General features: G+C 44.2%; 1 protein-coding gene across 6 annotated transcripts in view; it reads right to left on the reverse strand.

The window, feature by feature from the left end:
* The window catches only part of NTRK3 (neurotrophic receptor tyrosine kinase 3), a 382,386-nt gene that overhangs the window by 158,907 nt on the left and 206,626 nt on the right, over positions 1 to 16,853 (reverse strand). The gene's annotated exons all lie outside the window — the stretch shown is intronic.

Consider the following 16,853-nt stretch of genomic DNA (forward strand, 5'->3'; position numbering starts at 1 on the left):
TGAGATAGAGTCTCGCTCCATCACCCAGGCTGGAGGGCAGTGTCGCAATCTTGGCTCACTGCAACCTCTGCCTCCTGGACTCAAGCGATTCTCATGCCTCAGCCTCTCAAGTAGCTGGGATTACAGGCACCTGCCACCATGCCTGGCTAATTTTTGTACTTTTCATAGAGACAGGATTTTACCATGTTGGCCAGGCTGGTCTCAAACTCCTGACCTCAAGTGATCCACCCACCTCAGCCTCCCAAAGTGCTAGGATTACAGGTGTGAGTCACCACGCCTGGCCCACATTTTCTTTATTAGCAAAATCCACTGGAAGCATATTCCTCGAATGCTCTGTATTCTGAATTCAAAGAACCACCCTAAATTCTCTTTCTTGAGAATTACTCACCTATCAAACCATGGAAACAACTGCAAAACCAAAGTAAACTTAAATGACCCTGGCATAAATTATTTTCACTTTCTCACAAGTCCAAATTAGTTCAAAATAAGAGTTTTAAATACGTTTATTTTCTTATGTAGCAACAATAGGATTTTAAAAATGACCTAGCAGTACTGTGCACCCTGCACCTCCTCTTCTAGGGAGCTTTAACAATGGCTGATGCTGGATTTCATCCCCAGAGGTTCTGATTCCATTGGTCTGGGGGTGTGAACTGGACATCAGAGTGTGAGAGCTCCCCAGGTGAGTCCCATTTACAATCAGGATCAAGAACCTCTGATGAGTGGCTCAAAGACCCAGAGCCTCTCCAGCTGGCCACCAGACTCCCAGGGGAGTATCCTGTATCTTTTACTGCACTCAGCCATCAACCCTCCCTTGTTCACAGGGAGATAAGCCCATTGTGGTCCTGGACTTAAGCTGAGCCAAGTTTCACAAATGACAGTAACGAAGCTGCATCATGATCTCCATACCGGCAGCGGGGCCAGCTGTTCCACTCTTGAAATATACACATTGACCCAATGGCTTCAAAGAACATCATTTGTGTCTTCATCAATTCCAGTTTCACTCCCGCTTCTTTCTAACCCAAAGAAGAAATCCAGTAAGGACATACAGTTACTCATAAAGCCCAAGATGGCAAAGATAATTAACGCTGCAGTCTTGGTAGAAGAATGATTCTGTTTGGTGCCATGGTTCTCCCATACATACAAATAAAACTCCTGTAAAGTGAATTAGCTGTGACTGTTTGTGGCTTCATACAACTGGCGTTTTAAATGGCTGCTTTGCTAGACACACAGTCCCCAGACAAAGTACCTGCTGTTATTTGGTTTTGCAGCTTGAACAATATTTCCACTGCAGAAATTCATTACATCTTACTGAAGTTTATGGAGAGAATATTTCCCATCAAATAGCAAGGTGAAGCACCAATGAGGCAGAACTAAATGGGAGACTGCTAAATGCAAACAGAGGACCCTGAATTCCACTCCATCAGCACAGACAGGCCTATTCCAATCCATGACAAATATCTGACTGTGTTTGGAGACCGTATGGAAAAGTAGCTGTAAGTGGTTGCCCAAATACTCACAATAATCACTTGCCTTGCAAAAAAGAAGCCAGTTCCTGAAAACACCTTGTAAACTTTTTGAAAAACTTTGTAGCGAATTCCAGTTAAACAGGGAAAACTAAGCACTGGTTTTTATCCTCTTTCCCTCCTGAAACATATACTAAACATTCCCTCTACTAAAATACAAAAAAAAAATTCAAAAAATACGTGTGCACAAAGAGGAAGAGAGGTGATAAGAGAAAATAAGATAGTTCAATAATATTTTGGAATTTAAAAAGTCAAAAGAAGAAAGAGGCAAGAGGAGGAAAGAGGAAAGAGTTGAAGAAGAGATGACCAACACGACTGCCGGGGGAATATTTGCAGGCAGCCAGTTCTGCTGGAAAGGATCACTACGTGAAAGGACAAGAGAGCCAGGAAGGCTGAGGTGGAGTGAGGCTCCAGGCGGGAACAAGGTGCCCCCACCATCACCTTGCTCCCTTCCCACAGGACTCTAGTGGTTTACCCAGAGACATTGAACCCAGAAGGCTCAGGGGAGGGCTGGGATGAAGCATGAAGCTGAGCCCCTTCTTCCTGCAACCCTGCCTCCCCGTCACCCCAATCTCATCTCATACCAGCACCCTGCAGGAGATTAGAAAATGCATCTCTGGATGAATTCTCTCAAAAAATACCTCTCGGTATGGACATTTGGAGATCTACCAGTGGAAAGTCAAGTTCATTCTGTGATCATGCCACAGTGAAACCTGCCAGTTGGCAAGCCCTACCCACGCACACAAGGCAGAATCGCACTAGCTTTCTAGGGCTCAATTCCTAAATATGAAGAAGCAGTCAAGATCACCAGGCACTTCAGCAAAGCTCAGGCATGGGAGAGCACAAGACAAGTAGACAATCAGCGACCTGCAGGAAACAGAGGCAATGCAGGAAGCAGAAGACTTTCTAAAAAAAAAAAAAAAACTACTAATATCCTCAGAGACGTCAGTGAAAACACTGCATCTATACAAGCAAGGCAATATTTAAAACGTGAACAATTCGAGGGTAGTGAAGAGTCCTTGGAAATTACGATCATCAAAATTTTAAAGTTAAAGGAGAGTGGAAGATAAAGTCAAGAAAACTTCCAGAAAATTAAACAAAGAGGAAAGAGGTGGTAAATAAAAAAGGAAAGATAAGAAAATCAAAGGTTTGATAAAGAGATCCAACATCTAATTAAAAGAAATCCCAGAGAGAGAGAGACAGGGAAAATGAATATGAATAGAAGAGATGAGCGGAAAACTAAAAAACTTACGGAAATTTCACCCAAATTACTTACCCAGTTTCCAGCACAATTAACACAAGTGCACAAATATGAATGTATGTGCACATACATGCACATACACACACACATATATCAAGGCACACAATTACAAAATGCCAGAGCCCTGGAGATAAAGAGAAGTTGCTAAGAGCTTCCAGGCAAGAGGGATACATTTATAAAGGAACAGCGATCAGAAAGACAATGGAATCATTCTCTATAACAATACCACTATTGTTATTATACGGAGCAATTCCTTCAACATTTGGATGGGCAACTTTTTAACCTGGAAATCTACACCTAAAAAAAAAAATCAATCCACTGTAAGAGCAAAATAAAAGTATTCGCAAATGTGTAAAAATTTGCCTTGCTTGTCCCCGTCTTAGGATGCATCAGGAAGACGGATGTCAGCAAAACAAGGGGGCAAGCAAGGAAAAGAGGAAGCTGGGGATTTAGTATCATAGAGAGGCAGTCTCAAGCCACAGGGCTGCAGGAAAGAGGTGTCTGGAGCGAGAGATTACAGAATACAATGATGAAGACAGGATCCATGCCCAGGCTGTCTTGTTTACTCCAAAGCTCACAAGCCTTCACTGCAACTACAGACTACTTGCTTTATTAGAATTGTAGACCACGGAGTGCAGGAGGACACAAAGACCACACGCAACAGAAGTTACGCCTCCAACCCCGCCACTTTCTGTTCTCAGCATTTTCGGATGTGGATGGTTATAGTGACATGGAGGAAGGACACAGAAGAGGGAGAAGTTAGAGAAGATACTACATCAAGACTTAAACCTTTTGTGAAAGCCTGTTTCTTTGAATCTGCTCACATAAAATCCATAGATAGCAAGTAGTCAACGAAATGTTCCAAGAGCCTGGGGCTGTTTTAGATCAAACAGTCTCTACCTTCTCTACCTTATTTGAGGATTTGAAAAACCTGGGGTAAGATCCATAGACGGAAGTGTTCTGCCACAGACTCCCAAGCCGCGGGAAGGAATAAGATCACCCAGGAAGACCTGATAGAGATAAAAGAATAAAGCCAGACATCAGAGCCCTGGGGACCCCAATACTTAAAATGTGGGCATTAGAAGGGGAGCAAGGAAAAAGAGAACTGCCAGAGATGTGGAAGGAAACCAGAAAAGGATACTGTCTTAGAATTCAAAGGAGGAGGCCAGGCGCAGTGGCTTACGCCTGTAATTCCAACACTTTGGGAGGCCGAGGTGAGCAGATCATGTGAGGTGAGGCATTCCAGACCAGACTGGCCAACAAAGTGAAACCCAGTCACTACTAAAAATACAAAAATTAGCTGGGTGTATTGGTGCATGCCTGTGATCCCAGCTACTAGAGAGGCTGAGGCAGGAGAATCGCTTGAACCCGGTAGTCGGAGATTGCAGTGAGCTGAGATGGCACCCACTGCACTCTAGCCTGGCAACAGAGCAAGACTCCCTCTCAAAAAAAAGAAAGAAAGAAAGCATTCAAAGAAGGAGAGTGTCTAGAAGTTCAAGAGACACATACACTGAGGACAAATAGGATTAAGCTTGCAAATGAGCCACTGTGTTGGAAAATGTGTAGGCGACCTTAATGAGAGAAGTTTCCATGGAATGTTAAGGAAAAGTCAAATTATAGTGAGTTGAGGAGTTAGGTGGAGAAATCCTGATCATTGTAATAATTTTTATTATTGAATGCTTCCTACACATCAGGCTCTGTAAAGGTAGTTAATCTCATAATGCCTCTGTGACATTGGTACCATTATTTTCCCCACTTTAAAGACGGGGGCATTATGGCACAGAGCAGTGACCTGCCCAAGGGCAGATGCCTAGCAAAGAAGTGGTGATGCTGGAATTCAAACTCACAGTCTGGCCCCAGAGCCCATGCTCATAACCCTCCACCAGCACTGCCTCCCTGAAAGTGCAGCCTCTGGGGGAAAGAATTTATGCAAAGGGATACTTGATCAATTCTGGTACATTATCCTCCTCATAAGCAGCTGCCTTCAATTGCAGCTCCCCAAGACCCTTTTTAAAGATGTTCCTCTTGGCCCTTGAAAATTGGGACGGGAGTGAGTCACCTCATTAGACTCACCCAGACAGATTACAGATAATTCATCATGTCTTCTTCCCAGCACTGTTGAATGTTCCTATTAAGCTATATCCACAGCAGAAAAGAGCATCACACCATCAGACTCTTGCCCCATTCCCAAGGCCCTCTTACTCAGCTTTGCTCTTCCATAAACCACATTCCTTAAAAGAAAACCCAATAAAAAGCACATAGGCCCATCACTTTAAAGGATGTAAGAGGAAGCCTCTGCAACTTGCCCCTGCCTGCTTGTGTCTGAGTCCAGTAGGGCTCCTTATAGGGCTACGGCTGGCACTGGGTCAAGACGAGTCTTCCTTGGACAGGGCTGTTCTAGGTATGTAGCAGCCCTAGACCTGGGCATGAAAAGCCAGTCTCAGCTTCATCAGCCATAACAAATGCACCACTCTGCAGAGGATGCTGATCATGAGGGAGGCTGTGCATGGGTAAGGGCATGGGGTAGATGAGAAATCTCTGTACCTTTTACTTGATTTTGCTGTGGACCTAAAATCACTCTAAAAATAAAGTCTAAAAGACAAAAATTTTAAAATGTAAAAAAAAAGGCCAGTCTCCCCACAAAACACACACACATTTCCAAACATCCCTTGTGGTGACGGAGCTATGCCAGGTTGAGAACCACTGATAGAGACACCAACATGTTACTCCATGAAACTCTGGCCAGTTCTCACACCACTTGCCTCAGGGGAAAACTCACAGATCTGTAGCCCCTCTAGGGGAGGAAGCATTTGTTCTCACTGAGATTGTTCTTACCTTAATAACCACAGTGAAGAATTTGTTAAGATACTGAAGGAGGGAAAAGTAATAGGGGGAAAAAGATCTCAACTGTCTGGGCAGCTTTCTTCTATTTTCTTGAAGCTGCTGAGGTGGATGGCAGGTCAAGAGAAGTGAAGCTTTGATGTCTACTGAGCCCTCAACACACACACACATACACACACACACACAGCCCGCCTACTACCTATTATCGGCCTCTCTGCTGTCACTAATCCATTCCAAATTACACAATTACTTTGTTATGCAACACTAATAATCAAAATGAAGAGAAACATTCTCATAGCCTTTCTAGTAAATGCAAGCTTTGGAGAGTGACCCTCAAGGGAACAGAGGTCTGCACAGACTCTCAATATCATATTATTCTCTTCTAAAATTGGTGCCTTGTTTTTTTCTTCAGATCCATGGTGGGTTTTATTCTTCCAAGCATACCATAACAGGATCATTGGATAATTGGAGAAACTCAATGGCCCTGACAGGTGTCTTTCCTCACAGAATGGTCCATACTGTCTGTTCAGAAACTTTTCCTCCCCTCCCTGTTCTTCCACAGGGGAAAAATTAGGGTGTAGAGCAAGGAATGGCTCCAATTCCATAAATGGTTTATTCCAAGGTGGGATTCAGGTTCCCAGATGTTTGAAATGCTTGTTCCCCAGTCTGTAAAGAAATAGCACTTGAATATAAATTTAATTTCCTCAGCAAGGCCATTTTTATGCTTTCTGCAGAAAGGATACACCCACCAGCAGTTTTGCCCTGAGAGTACGCCGGACAAAGGAGACAGGGTCATTTATAACCTGACATGTCCACCCTACTGCTGTGTCTGGTTTCCATTGGCTGGAATGGGACCTCACATTCTATATTTGTCCTGATTGGCTAGCAACTTAGAACTTTTTAAAAAAGGCAAGGGCAGAGGAGAACAAAGGAAAGAGGAAGTAAATTGTGAAATGCTGAGAAAGGTAAAAACACCTTCAAATAAGGAAGAGGAACAGGCTATGCTTGGACCAGTATAAGCATGCCAGGGCAGATATTTAGGCTAAATTGTGGGAGCTAAGAACATAAAGTACATTGATTTCTTTATTATGGCTAGCAGATATTTAAGAATGTTAGCACAGGTCTTTGAATACATTTTGCTTCTAAGAGAAGTTACTATTTATTCCTAATTAGATGGGGAGGAAAGTCTTTGAAGAGGAACCTCTACTTCACTTTTTACACAGAGAAAGCAAAACTTTCTGATGGCAACAAGGGAGAGGGAACTTCACTGCAGTAGCATGAACTTCCACCCAGGTGGGCTGAGCCCCAGTCCCAAGAGAGGAGCCTGGGACAACAAGTCACCATGAGGACCTGTGGGTACACCACCATTCTGCAGAAGCCTTTGGTGACTCCAGGGAAAGTTTTTCTCAAGGTTCATAATGCAGAAAGAGAGAGGGAAAGAGGCGGATCACAAAAAATGAAGGAGGAAAAAGGAGCGGACTCCCAGGGAATGCACTGACACATCAATAATCACTCCCTCTTTCAGATCAGGGGAAAGACTGCCTTTGAATCATTTTCTCAAATGCCCTACCGTTGGCTCTAAAACTCCTTTCTCTTCCAGCAACTCTATGACTTACAGAGCATTGACAATTCTCAGAAATGTGGCCCCAAGAAAATCCAGCCACTGGCCCAACCCTAGGGCATTTGCCCAGCCAACGTGTAGAAGTGGTTCTTCTCCAAATTCCAAAGGAGCGACAGAACCCCAAGGATGCTGGGATCCCTGTGGTTTACAAGAAAAGGGAAGATGGAGGGAAAATAAAACTGACATTAATTAAATACCAACTACTTGACAGATATATTGCTGGGCATTTTGTTCTCATCTCATTTGATCCTCAACAACTACCATTATTCTCATTTAATCAACAACAAAACCGATCCTCAAATAAGTTTATTTTCAAAAATCACCTAGTCAGGAAGTGGTGGAACCTGTATTTCAAGCCATTTTGTTTGACTCCAAAGTTCTGCGTCTTCCCACCAAACTACCCATTTTCTCAACAGTATAGCTGACACCAAGTATTTTTCACAAACAGAGAGTGCTTGGTGTGAATACATGAGCCTATATACAGAAGGCGAGATGCCAGCTCCCCTGTGGTTGGGGCTAAATCAGTGCATCTAGGGATGGACTGCCAAATATTTTCCGGGTTGGACCAGCCCACATAAAATAGCTCTGGGCTGACAAGTCCAACAGATAGACTTAAATTGTATAATTCCAGTGCCAGAATCGATTTCTGTACTCCTTCCTTTACACTTGTACGTCCTTCCAAAGTAGGGTTGGGGGGCAGCAATCTCACTTCCCAACTCAGAAAGCCCTCTTGGGAGCTGTGGTAAGCATAACTGCTATTTATTGAGTATATCCAGGCACTAACTAGGACTGCAGTTTTGTGGACCACCTTGAAGTTAAACAGTACCCCCATCACTTTCTTTGGAATGAAGAGCAGAAGTGAGGATGCATCACTCCCACATGGAAGCTTGAAGATCCAGTGTGACTTGCCACATTCCCTTTTTCCTGGGTTGGCATTTGTGGAAGCATGAAGCAGAACCCCACTCAGCCCCAGTCACTCAGTGAGGCCAACTTAGACGCAAGGGCTCCGCCAACACCTGGCGCAGCCATGGTGACGTGCGAAATGCAGCACCATTGTTTTAAGCAGTTGTGATTGGTGGGGGTGCTGTCTATCACATCTCCACATTTACCAATGGTACTTTAATTTCTTCATTCAGACACTTTGCGTGCTTCACACCATCTTCAGCAAGTCTCCTCAGAATTCCCTCATGCAAAAAAAAAAAAAAAAAAAAGGGCTTGTCGTCCTCAATGATATAATCCATTTTAAAATGCCTCCTCCCCACTCTCTGTCCCAAAGTTGAGCTCAAATCTTCTGTTCCACAGAGTCAGATCATGACCACCTAGATATGACTTGGGTAGCAGAAGCAAATAAGCCTGCATGGGTCTCATGCTTTTTTAATGTGTCAGAATGAAGCAAACAAGCCAAACTTTGGATTAAGAAAATGATTTTTTTAAAACCTCAACCTTTTCCTACTGATAGAAATCAAACACTGACATGTCCCTGGTGGGCGAGAGCTTCGCATCAACAAATCTGGGAGCAGGAACTCATAAAATGGAATAAGTGGAAGCACAACAAACACAATTAAAAATCCAGCCATGCTCAGAGAGGCATTCCATTTACTGTCTCATAAAAAAAGCCTGGTCCTCAGAGGCAAACAAAAGAAAATCAATTTCTTAATTTTTATTGGCAGATGTGGGACAGAGGCCAAGTGAACACGGGCTGTGCTCAACAGCAGACCTGGGGACTAGTCATGGCCTTCTGTTCCTAGACCTGTTCCTCTGGCCCTCACCTCTCTGCCTCCTCCAGCTTCCAGACAGACTCTGCCTTCTGTGGTCTCCGGAGCATGTGGGGTCCTGCAGGCAGCACAGCAAGGCATGCCCTCCGCACTTCTCCGCTCCTCTCCCTGAATCATTTCCCAAAAGATAAGCTTTATTCTCTGGCTCGAATTCCCTCCCAGCCTCTTACAGGAATCAAAGGCATTGTTCATGCCTCGCAGCATTCATAGCTTGGAGGTATCACTTGGCGATTGAAAATGATGTTGCTCATCAACCAGCCCAAGAACACTCACTTAAGGAAGGGGAAGGCAGGATGGGTATTCGGACTCGGCTTCCCTTACCTCCCTTAATCATCACCACAACCCTGGGGGGTAGATCCTCTTATCCCCAGTGATGTAGTTGAGGAAATTCAAGCTCAAGGCTTCATAATTTGCCCAGTCACACAGTTAATAAATGGTAAGCAGATCCACATCTATCTGACTTCAAAGTCTGGGCTCATTTCACTGCAGCACCATGCTGCCCCACCCTCCAGTATTGTTTTTCTAACAATAGGACAAGTCAGCCACATTCTCCTTCCCACTCCCAACCTTTACTCTCTTGAAATTCATTTGTAAGAGAACTGGCTTTGTTTAGGGGAGAAGCCCATGACATTTCCAGGAAACTTCAAACCCACAACTGTGGCACAAGGATATAGCTGTCGGGGGCAACCAGAAATTCATAGCACAGGAATGGCCGGCAGCAAGGGGTGTAAGAATGTCAAAACAAGCATCCTGGAGGGAAGGCAGATGCCATCAGACTTCTCCAAAGACTCTTTGTACAGACAGTAATTCAGACCACCCCAGGCATCAACAGGAAGTGAGTAGTTACATTCTGATTGCACATATAAGGTGACTGGAATACAAAATGCTGGGTTTTTGGTCCGAGGCCCCATAAAGAGATCATAGTTCAAATTTCAACATGTCTAATTTCAGTTCTAGCCACTATGGCTAGCTAGTGTTACCTCAAAACAGAGACATTTATTTTCCCTAAAGATTTATCTGTAACTTTCCCCCAACTTCCTGGGGACTTTTGAAGACTGGGAGGAAACATCACTTGAGGTGATGCAGTGCCAGGGGCTGCCACGTTGAATCGCTACAGTCCCCATGCCTTCGCCCACTCACATCATGTCCCTTTTGGCACTTGCATGATCTGATTTCAACATCAAGACCAAGAGAATAAGAACTCAAACTCCTGAGGGCTAAGCCCAAATGCCTCTGACTTTACGGAGGTCACAAGAGGGAAATCTAATATCTAAAACCCCACTAGGTGATCCTGGATGGCTTCAATATGAAGTTCTTTCAAATTAAAGTGAGGCACAATGAGTTAGAAGAGAGACAGAGAACTGACGCAAAAAGAAGAAAATCCTTTTCTGGAGGAACTTGGGGTCTTATAGGCACTGGCTGATGTAAGACTTCCTAACTAGATATGTCACCCACAGTTGTATGGGTCTCATACACTGCAATAGGGTATCCAGGGTATGTCTGAAGAAAACCCTTTTCCCAGTATTTCTAAGTACACATGGAGTGATACCATGGCATATCGTCACCCCCAGAAAAGTCAGAGTGATGATCTGAAATACCTGTGCAGTAAAACACGATAATAATAGCTGAGGTCTACTGTCACTTGTTGACCAACACTGGTCACTTGTTGGCACTGTACTGGGCTCTGTGTGATCCTGTCCAATGCTCACGGTGGCTCAGTGAAGTGGGTCCTATAATTAGAGTCAGAGCAGTTAAGCAGTCTGCCTAAGGTCACATAGCTAGTAGGTAGCAGTGTCATGATTCTAACTGGAGCTGTGGGATTCCCAAGTCTATGTTCTTTTTTTTTTTTTTTTTTTTTTTTTTTGAGATGGAGTCTCGTTCTGTTGCCCAGGCTGGAGTGCAGTGACGCGACCTCAGCTCACTGCAAGCTCCACCTCCTGGGTTCACACCATTCTCCTGCCTTAGCTTCCGAGTAGCTGAGACTACAGGTGCCTGCCACCAAGCCCGGCTAATTTTTTTGTATTTTTAGTAGAGAAGGGGTTTCACCATGTTGGCCAGGATGGTCTCAATCTCCTGACCTCCTGATCTGCCTGCCTCGGCCTCCCAAAGTGCTGGGATTACAGGAGTGAACCACCACACCTGGCCCAAGTCTATGTTCTTAATCCCCCCCACACCCACCACCGGCGCCTCAACCTACATAATCATACAGCCAAAAGCACTAGGTCTAGAATGAACACACTTCTGAACTATAAGGCACCTAAATCAAAGATGCTGAAGTGAGGCCTGAATTTACAGTTAGCGAGAAACCACGAAAGTCCAATGTCTTTTTCCAGGCCATTCTGAGATTGTGAACTCAATCCCACACCCTGAGAATCCTGTGTGCTCACACTCAGCTCACCCTGGGCTTGACACAGACCCTATCATCTTATATCAGACAAAAAGGTATTTTCCCCTTTATTAGAAAATATTCGCTGCAGCACCATGCTGAGTTCCACAAGCCCTGAAGGCACTTCTGCTGGGGCCTCTGCATGCCCTGCGGGACCACAGGCCCTGCCTTTGCATAGGGGATGGACTATTGCAGGTGCTTCTGGCCTCCTGTAGCCTCTTGCCTAGTGCTCACTGGACCAGGTGTTGGCACTTGCCCATCTTAGCTGGCACATCTCCCAGGCCCAGCTGTCTGTTGAGGCACAGTGTTGCCTCCAACTAGAATAGTACATCCAAGTCTCAGGACCTATAATAGGAGCCCACCACCCTGTGTCTGTGGCAAGGATATCCTGTGGACAAGTCACAGAGCAGTCCTTTGGCATTTTACTTCTGGAAGTTTTGCCATTACCCAGTGTTATAATTTTCATCAGAAATGTGCACCCATAAAAAGCAATAAGGAACCCATCTGCATTTGAACCCATCCTGCTGTTGATTGTCCTGGAGTCAACACTGGCCCATCTCCTTACTTATCTCAATTCAAGCTTCTCAGCTGGTCCTAAAATTCTCTAGATCATAAATCCCTACAAGGCAAGTACTCTATCCTGGATATCTCTGAATTTCGTTGAGTCCCTAGTAAAGTCCCTTTAAGAGAGCAGGCAATTACAAAATATATGTTGCCCCAGGTGCTACCCCAGACATCGGTAAGCATTGCCTCTCCAAAGATATGAGCCTTCCTAGAGATGCCATAACAACTACAACAAAACACAAACTAGGTGACTTAAAACAACAGAGTTATTCTCTACAGTTCTGGAGGCTAGCAGTTGGAAATCAAGGTACCAGCCAGGCCATGGTCCCTGAGACTCTGGATAGAATCCCTCCTTGCCTCCACCAAGCTTCTGTTGGTGGCTGCAAATCTTTGTCATTCCTTGGCTTTTTAATGCATCACTCTGACCTCTGTCATCATGTGGCCTTCTCCTCTCATCGCATGGCATCTTCCTCTTTGTGTGTGTCTGTTTCTGTGTCTCTTCTCTTTTTATAAGGCCCTCAGTCAAATTAGATAAAGGGCTCACTCTATTCCTGTATCACTTCATCTTAACTTAAATCTTAATTCCATCTGCAAAGAGGCTATTTCCAAATAAGGTCACATGAACGGGTACTAGTGATTAAGACTTCAACATATCTTTTTGCAGGACACAACTCAACCCACAGCACCATGTCTCCCATATGCCTAATCTTCAGCACCCAGGCTGGAGCATCATTGGCAGGCACAGGGGATGAAACAGCATTATAAGGATGGTGATAGATGTGGAGGAATCTCAGGCTCTGAGTGAATTGGGAGTTCAATCTATGGGCATTTAATCTCCCAAGAGCAGCTCCCCAGGAACTGTAGCAATATGTACCCTCTAGAATCCCCAAAAGTGACCTACAGACTATAGTTCATGATTCATGCCACACCTTCCAGACTGGCCTTTCCTGCCCATGTGCTCAACAAATACCTCCTCCTGTGCTGGGCCCTGAGCTAGGGACTAGAAAAGGGGAGAAAAAAGACACAACCCCAGCCTGAACAGGTCTCCAGGTCTACAGGTGGGACACACAAATAAACCAACAGAGATGACACATAGGAAGAGCACCATGTTACAGGTGCGCTCAGGACATGAGGCAGCACCTGAGACAGTTATCCAGGGAAGGACAGAGAGGAAGGCAGTACAGGGAAGGACACCTCACCCAGCAAACACATTAGCCTAGAGCTCCATCTGCCCACACCCTTCATCCTTGTCCCACCCCAGAGGACTTGTCTAGCCTCCTGTTCCACAGATCCTCTCTGTTTTCTCAGGGGGGGTCACCTTCATGGCACCTTGAACCTTCGCTGCTGTCTCTTCTCCCCACACACCTGGACAGCAGCCGGGAAAGGGCCCCAGCAGCCTCTATTAATCTCTTGGCTCACTCATCCCTTTCACAGACATGCCATAAAAATGATATAAGCATTTCATTCGAACAGCGCTGCAGCAGGAATGGCGAGGGTACAGAGGGTCGATTGATTTGCAGCATGTGCAGGTATAAACGCAACACCAAAATCAATTGAAATAACACTGCATCAGTTCTGTGATCTCTTCCCTCATACGGCACGCTTTATATACTGTAGTACCTGCTCCTGTCTACACGCCTGCCCTGGCCGCCCTGCAGCGGCTCCGTGGGCAAGGCTGACAGCTGACACCCACAGGGCCATGTTCTCTAAGCCCCTTCAGTCACACAGTGAAAGGCAATGAGGTTCCACGCATGCCCACCAGCAGACCCTCATAAACATACCGGAAATCCCATGTACACTCCCTGAACAAGAATGTGTATGAACTCACACATGAACTAGTACCACGTGGCTGCTCATTGAACAGGTGTGTAAGGAGACTTACTGGTCTGCATTTCTTTACAATTTTATACCTTCTTCCATCTCACCAGATAAAATATTTCCATAAGTGATGTATATAATATACTTATGTGTAATATACCCAGGAATATTCAACACCCAAACAGAATACCCCAAAAAGGTGTGGTGAGGTAGATGGTGGGGAGATTCTATAGTAGTGAGTTAGCCCTGGTACCAAGGGAAAAAAAATCCAAAGATCTCATCTGAAAATGCATAAATGCATATTCTTTTGAAATTTTGTGACTTCTCACAATCAGTTTATAGTATTTTTCTTGTACTGATGTCTAGATCAGGTTATATTATTAAACTGGCCAATTCAATAAAACTCCTCACCTTCACGGTACCTCCTCATCAAAGTCTGTTTCTTCATGCATCCATTAACCTAAAAATGGTTCAGGTAAGAAATTGAAGCCTGCCAAAAAGGGAGTATCTCCTCATTCAGTTCAGAGATGTCTGGTTCTATTAAAAGGAGGGTGACCACACATCCTGATTTGCCCAGGACAGTCTGTTTATTTTTATCTGTTGCTCCAGCATCATCATGAATAGAGCCCCCTTTGGTCTGGATGAAAAATGATGTAGTAAGCCTAATAAAAAGTAACTTAGGCCTCCTGTGTGTGGGAGTGGAAGGTGGAGAAAAGATAGTCATGGGTGGAATCAACTGCTGTTTTGAACTCCAGACACTAGTGATGCAATATCACAAGTAAAGCAGTGAACCACCCTAGCCAACATGTCTCCATCCTAATCTCCTAAACTCCCTTTGAAGCAGTCTATAGAGGGGCCTAGCATGTATCCTCAGAATATCCATATAGGACATTGTCCTTCTTAGGCAGTCAATAAATATCATTTGATGACAACGATGCAGCCATTGATTTTCCACTCCCTCTTCTCCCTCTGTTCACTTCTCCCTGCCCCCTTCCTCAGAGTATAGGTCAATCAATCTTAGGCCATCTTGATCTACTTGGAAAGCTTAACTGCCATGAAGCTAAACCACTTGTCCTCTGGCTCCAATCTCTTAGAGAAATTAGTGCCAATGGAAGTGTCAGTATCAATTTCATAACGTTATTGGATGAAGGCAAGGCTGGGCAAAGTCCCATATTCCTGACGGGCTATCAAAGTGATGAGGATTATGGGTAAGGAGACAGACAGCTCTGACAGGAGAGGCAATGACTCAAGAGCAATTAGACTGACAAGACTATCTTTGAGCCCCATCACTTAATGCTGACACGGGTACGTTCCCCACAGAGATGTAGAATGTGGGATGCAGGTTTTTCCTGGTGTCTACAGGGGTAATTGGAGAGCCTGGAGGCTTGCAAAGCAGCCTTTGGCCCTACACCTCTCTGAACAAAGGGTTCCAACACAATAGTACGATTTTGCTCTCATGATGGGACGACTGAATATCTGGCCCCTCCTTTTCCTTTCCTTCCTTTTCCTGCCTTCTAAAGAAAATGTCAAGATAAAATGTAGGCTATGTATTTAAATTTAACTCCTTTGCAGAGTCAGGGGAAGACTTGGGATTATTAAAATGAAAATCAAGATCTTGTAAAAGTCAAACCATCTTAGCAGGAAAGGAGATTTATCCTGGAAGACAAGAGCAACAGATGGTTGCCACAAGGGTCCTGAGTTCTAATCCAAGCTCTTACCCCAGCACTGCTGTAAATACAATTGTGTGCAATCGGGAAGGTGTCACCTTATCTCTGTGAGGCTTCAAGTTCCTCCTGTAAGGTCAACCATAACCTCCCGCTACCCTACAACACTGAGGAAATGAAATGCCAGCAGTGTCAAGGGCAAATGAGGAATCAGAGAAGGATATATTTTAAGACCTGGTGAGGTGTGTAGAAATTGCTTTTCCTCTGTGCTTGATAGAAGATGCACAGAAGCAACCCTGGAGCTGAGAATGCAGTGCAAGGTGGTGCTGAAGAGAGAGAAAAGCAAGTCTTGTCTCCTGCTCAAATGGACCGCACGCAAGAGGCATGGAAGTGATGTTTCGAATACTTACATAGTGTGCCTAGTCTATTTTCAGTCCTTAACAGTTTATTTCCCCTAGTTTTCAAGAGTTTATGTTCCCAGGGCAGCAGGCATAATTTTGAGCCTGTGAGGTTACAGCTATTTAAGCAGGTTTGCTTTATTATTTTTTAATTGCTTAACAATATTGTTCGTTGGTGTTCTATTAAAAACCCCACAGTGTTTTATAATGGAATTTAAAATTCATGTAATTTTAAAGTGTCCACTTCAGAATGGTGTGTGTGTTTATGGGGTTCACTAACACTAATATTAATTAGCCGATCCTGACACTGACCTAAGCATTTAAGCTAAGCAAAATGATATATGTAAAAGGTCAGTATGTAGCAAGCCTTATCTGAATAATGTCAACCCTGGCCAAGAGGCCGTTGTCAATATTATCTGAAACTGCTGAGTTCCCAAACACACTCAGAATATTGGCCTAATATGCAAATGTGTGAATCAGGGGATTCCTCCCAAGGTGCCTTTAAATAGCAGGCCCTTTAAAGACACTGTGGTGCAGCTGAGGGTATTTTAAGATCATTAACCAATTGAAAGAGAGGTTGGGAGCAGAGAAACTTGAAGTGTTAGAAGTTTCTGCTAATCGAATATGGTTCAGAATCAATGATTATGCATCTCTGCAACTGCCAGAGAAAGCTATAGGAAAGCATTAGACAGTGAAGAAGTTTTGCTAGGCACACACTTGGCATTGTGCTCCTGACGCTGATAGATGCAAAACTTCACACTCAACAATTTTAGAAACATATCTGTTGGGAAACTCTGAATGGGCTATTGACTATTTTCACATAATAGTATCTTTGTTGAAGGCACAGGCATTCATTAAACCAACAATTTGCCCCTGAATTTTTTTAATGCAGTTAAGCACCAAGAATATAAACAGGAGAACTTCCAAAGAGAAGTAAAGAAAGTGTCAATATAATATCAGGATTTTCTTCACTGTCCTTCCCTATTGTTGGCATGAATTCAA

This window comes from Nomascus leucogenys, chromosome 6, assembly GCF_006542625.1.
Source record: "Nomascus leucogenys isolate Asia chromosome 6, Asia_NLE_v1, whole genome shotgun sequence".
Classification (NCBI taxonomy): domain Eukaryota; kingdom Metazoa; phylum Chordata; class Mammalia; order Primates; family Hylobatidae; genus Nomascus; species Nomascus leucogenys.